Below are 6,000 nucleotides of genomic sequence, written 5' to 3'. Positions count from 1 at the left end.
ACCGATCTTGGTTTGTTTACGTTCTCGTAAATTAGAGGTTCAGTTGAAGAAGAGACAGATAGAATTAGTGCCAGATTTTTAGAAAAGAAAAGGTATTGGAGCCGATTTGTTCGACTAAAACCCTTCGAGGTAATGCTCCAGCATGGCCGCTGTCCAGTGACTGAAACAAGCAAGCTATAAACGGTATGAGATATGAGTGCTCTTTATCAAAGAAATATGGCGTCAGTGTAGGCTGCAAAAGATGGCGGCGGGGGACGAGAGTAGAGGATGGGTGGGTGGGTGGGGAGAGAAGAGGTAAGAAATACAACCGAGATTAGTAGAACTGCGCAGTTGACTAGCAATAAACTTCAGGGTGTGTTACAACATGTGCAAATCTGCACTGAGAGAGAGGGGGGAAGAGAGAGAGGAGAGAGGAGAGAGAGCGAGGGAGAGACGGAGAGAGAGAGATGAGAGTCTGTAAAAGCAATAACATTTAAAGACATAACATACACACGCATATATATCCATTCATATATATATATATATATATATATATATATATATATATATATATATATACACACATACATATGCATTATTTATTTATTCATACGCAAAACAAAACATCTCTAGCTACCTACGCATATGCGGGTGTTTTTATGTGTATCTATGTACATGCATGTTTCTATCTATCTATCTATATATATATATACGCATATACATATATGCAAATATATATGTTTATGTATATATATATGCATATATATATATATATATATATATATATATATATATATATATATATATATATATATATATATATATATATATATATATATATATATATATATATGCATATATATATATATATATATATATATATATATATATATATATATATATATATATATATATATATATATATATATATATATACATATATACATATATATATATATATATATATATATATATATATATATATATATGTGTGTGTGTGTGTGTGTGTGTGTGTGTGTGTGTGTGTAGATACACAGAATGGTGCGAAACAGTTTGTAGCACTGCACTTACCATTCTGTCATGCTTAGTTTCAACTGCAACTAGAATAAAACTAAAGTCTGGTTGGCCCGGGGGGTGGGGGACGACAGTGACACTATACTGATGTGATGTGTGTCAACAATACCGGTTATATACATTAAATATGTCACAGAGAAGAGGGTCAAGGTTCCCTAAAATTGCCATCACCCAACACAGAAAAATTCTCGAGAGACGAAGAGTAAATTTTAAAATCGCTTAAAAAGAGACAAACGGTTGATTTGGAAGAGGATCCCGCACAAGGGTCTCACTCGAAGGAATTGAAAACAAAATAAGTTACTCCCATGAAAGGAAAAGGTTTGTAAAGCAGACAAACTTTGCGAAAAACACTGAAATAAAAGGTAAAGAGATGTCCCTTAGGCTGAGCCAAGTCCTATGCAAACACGCAAACTGGAGTTAGGAGCATTAATGTGTAGGAGCCTAAACAAGCTTGGTGATTGTCTGTGACGCTAGGTAAACTAGGTAAACGTGTGGCGGGGTGTGCGCTAATATCTAGGGGCCTTGACAATCTAGGTAATCGCTAATATCTAGGGGTTCAGACAAGCTTGATGATAGTGTAGACAAGCTGATATCTGGGAAACGTCACGCAAATTCTATGCGTCTTAGACAGAATTTCTAAATCCTCCTAAAAAGATGAAAACTTTATATAGAAAAAAATTAAAAGAGAGATTAGGTGAAATCAATGTCGGAACTGAGAAGGATAGGGGGCAGGGCTGGGCAGATAGAATACACAGGAGGGTCACGTGAGAATATGACTAATTACGTAGTTTGGAGAGAAACATTTCAAATGGTGCCGAATAACACATTTACTCAGTTAAATGCTTGATGTATATATGTGCTGACGATGCTGACAATATTAACTCATGAAATGCAATAAAACGCTGACGACGGAAAGCCTTGTAGAATTGGCTGTTGACTAACGACAAAGCGCTTCATCACTTTCAAACGCCGCCGCCGCTGCGTATTTGTGAGTCGTCTGACAACTGGTGGATAGTTTGTTGGAACGCTTTGGAAGAAGACAACTTCTAAGTCGGCCATTGAAAAGAATGTCTTTGATGACGAGTTCGCTTCGTCATGTCTGACCTGGGATTATCAAAGACGAAAGATTACCATTAAAATCAACACCGCTAACAACCTCATCGTAACCACCACCACCAACAACAACAACAACACCACTATTACAACAACAATGAGAACAACGACAGCAACAACTAATTGTACTATTTCTATTACTACAATGTTCACATCAACAAGAACAACAAGAAGTTTTAAGCACAAAATTGAAAAGAATCTGACTGACGCAACAGTGATCCACGAGTCAGCTCTATCAGAAGAAAAGTGGAGGATATAACACTACCAGTAAGAGCACCACCACCACCACCACTATTCTGTACTAACGTAAGGGAACTACTTTATATATGGTGGTGGTGGTGGTGCTGCTGCTGTTGCCGGTGGTGTTGGAGTTGGTGAGTTCTCTTTGCCATTCTCTTTGCTAACACTGAAAGGAGGGGAAGACCGTCACGCATTGCTAAACTTGTCTAACAACCACAGTGAGACCCCCCCCCCCCTCCGCCCCCACCTCTCACCGTCCCACCCACCCACAATGTGTTACCTCTGACTGTGAGAAGACGAAGAAGAAAAAGCAGTAGGAGGAGGAGGAAGAAGAGAGTTTAAGACGATTGGAAGATCTTAAGCGGGAGGAGTGGAGGAAGCCGTTTCAACAGACCGCCCGATGGCAGCGGCAGCGGCTTACTTTACGGACTTCACAGACTCTATTCAAACAGCTCCTCTTTCTAGCAGCCACTTACGAAAACATCGAACCAGTGTTATGAATGAAAAGAAACAAGGTCCATAAAAAAGAGGGGGGGAGAAGCAGGGAGGGGAAGTAACTCGTATTGTTAACATAAAATATTTTGCTACTTTTACAGCGGCGGCGGCAGCGGCGGCGGCAGCGGCGGCGGCGGCAGCGGCGGCGGCGGCAGCGGCGGCGGCGGCAGCGGCGGCGGCGGCAGCGGCGGCGGCAGCGGCGGCGGCGGCGGCGGCAGCGGCGGCGGCAGCGGCAGCGGCGGCGGCGGCGGCGGCAGCGGCGGCGGCGGCGGCGGCAGCGGCGGCGGCGGCGGCGGCGGCGGCGGTGATAGGGATGGTGGTGGTGGTGGTGGTGGTGGTGGTGGTGGTGGTGGCGGCAGCGGTGGTAGTGATTCTTTTATTCTTTTGCTTGTTTCAGTTTTAGACTGCGACCATGCTGGGGCACTGCCTTGAAGAATTTTGAGTCGAACGAATATCGACTCATTTCTTTTTTTTAGGCCTGACACTTAATTATATCGGCCTCTCTTATTTCTTTATTGCCCACAAGGGGCTAAACATAGAGAGGACAAACGGGGACAGACAAAGGGATTAAGTCGATTACTTCGACCCCAGTGCGTAACTGGTACTTAATTTATCGACCCAGAAAGGATGAAAGGCAAAATCGACCTCGGTGGAATTTGAACTCAGAACGTAACGGCAGACGAAATACCGCTAAGCAGTTCGTCTAGCGTGCTAACGATTCTGCCAGCTCGCCGCCTTTTTTCTCTTGCCGAACAACTTATTTATGGGGACGTAAACACACTAACACCGATAGTGAGTGACAGAAGTGGTGTGATGGCGTAGATCGTGATAGAGATGGCGATTGTGTTGATGGTCGTATTGCAAGTTAATAGCGAGAGCGAAAAAAAAAATGGTACGACGGATGCAAAAGAATGCAAGTTGATGATGGTGAGGCGGCGGCGGCGGCGACGGTTCTGGTGGTGGTGGGGGGGGGGGGGGCTTATGGTCGAGAACAAGGGCTCTTTCAGTGCCTATGTGTTTGTGTGGAAATCACATTTAACACCAGGCGATGATTAATTTGGCAAAGGGAGGCTGACTTCCAAGGAACACCAGATTCTCTGCGACACCAACAGAATGGACGGGGTGACGGACGGGGGCGGGCGGGCGTTGTATTTGATGTCCTTTTCTACAAGGCATGTGATATTTTAGGCTGATCTTTCCAATCTCCACCCACACATACGCACATATATATACACACTCACACATACACACAAACACACATATACACATACATACATGCGCACAGACACATACACACTTATACGCACATACACTCATGCATACATGCACACACATATACGCACATACGCGCATACACATTTACACATAATCAACATATACGTAAACGCACACACATTACACGCACACACAAACACGTACACACGCACCCAGACATACACAGATATACACACGTATACACGCATACACACATACTTATACACAGACACGCACACATACATATGCACAGACACACACACATACACATATGCGCATGCATAAACACATACATACACGCATATACACAGACACACACATATACATACGCCCTCACTCACATACGTAAGCATAAACACATACTCATCTACACAAACACACACATACGTACATACATACATCCGCACACATTCACATACACACGCAAACACATACATACACACATATACACAGACACACACATATACATATACACGCACACGTACATACACCCACACATAAATACAGCAACATGAAAAAGAAAGAAGACAAAAAATATGACGAAAAATATGACGAAAAATATGACGAAAAATATGACGAAAAATATGACGAAAAATATGACGAAAAATATGACTAAAAATATTACGAGAAATATTACGAGAAATATTACGAAAAAGTACCCAGTTTTCTCTTTAAACGCGAAATAAACAAACTGCAGCGATGTTGTCATATGCACTGTGGCGATATGTCTGCTGTACAAGCTGCATGTCATTGCACCAGAATATCGCTCCACAGATGCCACAGTCTTTTGTTATTAAAAGCGGGATACTTCAAACAAAAAATGACAACCCGTGTTATTTCTAATTCAAAGCAGATTAAATCTATTTCGCTTATTTACTAACTTGTAAAAACAGGAATATGACATCATGCATGCACACGCCCATCTGACACATATGCATGCAGGTGCACGCGCGCGCGCGCGCACGTATGTGTGGGTTTTGTCAACGGATTTATACATTGGTATATAAAATATGGATTCAGAGAATCGCAGAAAGCTCCTCTAACGGACTCAGCTATCTGACTACAGAGTAATCCAAAACAGAAAAGTGCAATGCAGAGTGAAGAAGACTGCGAAACAGCCGTAAGCCTAAGGATGTCATGTTGTTCAATAAATATATTCATTTCTCATACACTCTGACATTTTGTCGCTTACTCACACACACATACATTTTACACACACACACATATGCATATATCTGTGTGTGCGTGCGCGCGTGTGTGTGTTCAGAGAGGGTGCCTGGCCGAGTAGTTAGAGCGATTGTAATCACGATCATGAGGTCGTGGTTTCGATTCCAGGTCCGGACGATACGCTGTGTTGTTGAGCAAGACACTTTATTTCCCGTTGCTCTGTGATCGCTTCGACATTATGTATGTCTATATGCACACATACACACACACACACACACTTACACACACACGTACACGCACATACATATGCATAGATAAATAATAGATAGCTATGTATGCGCGTGAGTGTGTATGTGCGCATACCTTTGTGTGTGCGTGTGTGTGTGTGTGTGTGTGTATGTGTGTGTGCTCACCATTGGTTGAATTAGTTGAATTGAGCTCACCAACCCAACCAATGGTAAGCACGCACACACACACACACACACACACACACACACACACGATGCTGTCTCTCTGTGGCCCTCCTCTACATAAACAAGTTCCTCATTCATTTAACTCCACAAAAGAACTCGCGAACCATTCTTTCCCTTCCCACACGTTTATTTTTTCCCCACAGCTATTGCAGCTGAGGACGATAAACCACATCAATGTCTCTAATTTGAGAGACCTACGAGTGCC

The 6,000-nt window shown here is 42.7% G+C and overlaps 2 protein-coding genes and 1 long non-coding RNA gene across 6 annotated transcripts in view; 1 reads left to right on the top strand and 2 right to left on the bottom strand.

The window, feature by feature from the left end:
• The window catches only part of LOC106868163 (uncharacterized), a 105,429-nt gene that overhangs the window by 1,157 nt on the left and 98,272 nt on the right, over positions 1-6,000 (top strand). The window lies entirely within an intron of this gene.
• The window catches only part of LOC106868162 (heparan sulfate glucosamine 3-O-sulfotransferase 5), a 122,292-nt gene that overhangs the window by 35,004 nt on the left and 81,288 nt on the right, over positions 1-6,000 (bottom strand). The gene's annotated exons all lie outside the window — the stretch shown is intronic.
• LOC149131351 (heparan sulfate glucosamine 3-O-sulfotransferase 5-like) overlaps positions 1-6,000 on the bottom strand; it is a 46,902-nt gene that overhangs the window by 16,822 nt on the left and 24,080 nt on the right. The gene's annotated exons all lie outside the window — the stretch shown is intronic.

Source organism: Octopus bimaculoides, chromosome 23 (assembly GCF_046866305.1).
Source record: "Octopus bimaculoides isolate indiv1 chromosome 23, ASM4686630v1, whole genome shotgun sequence".
In the NCBI taxonomy this organism is placed as follows: Eukaryota; Metazoa; Mollusca; class Cephalopoda; order Octopoda; family Octopodidae; genus Octopus; species Octopus bimaculoides.
This window is presented reverse-complemented; position numbering and strand designations above follow the sequence as displayed.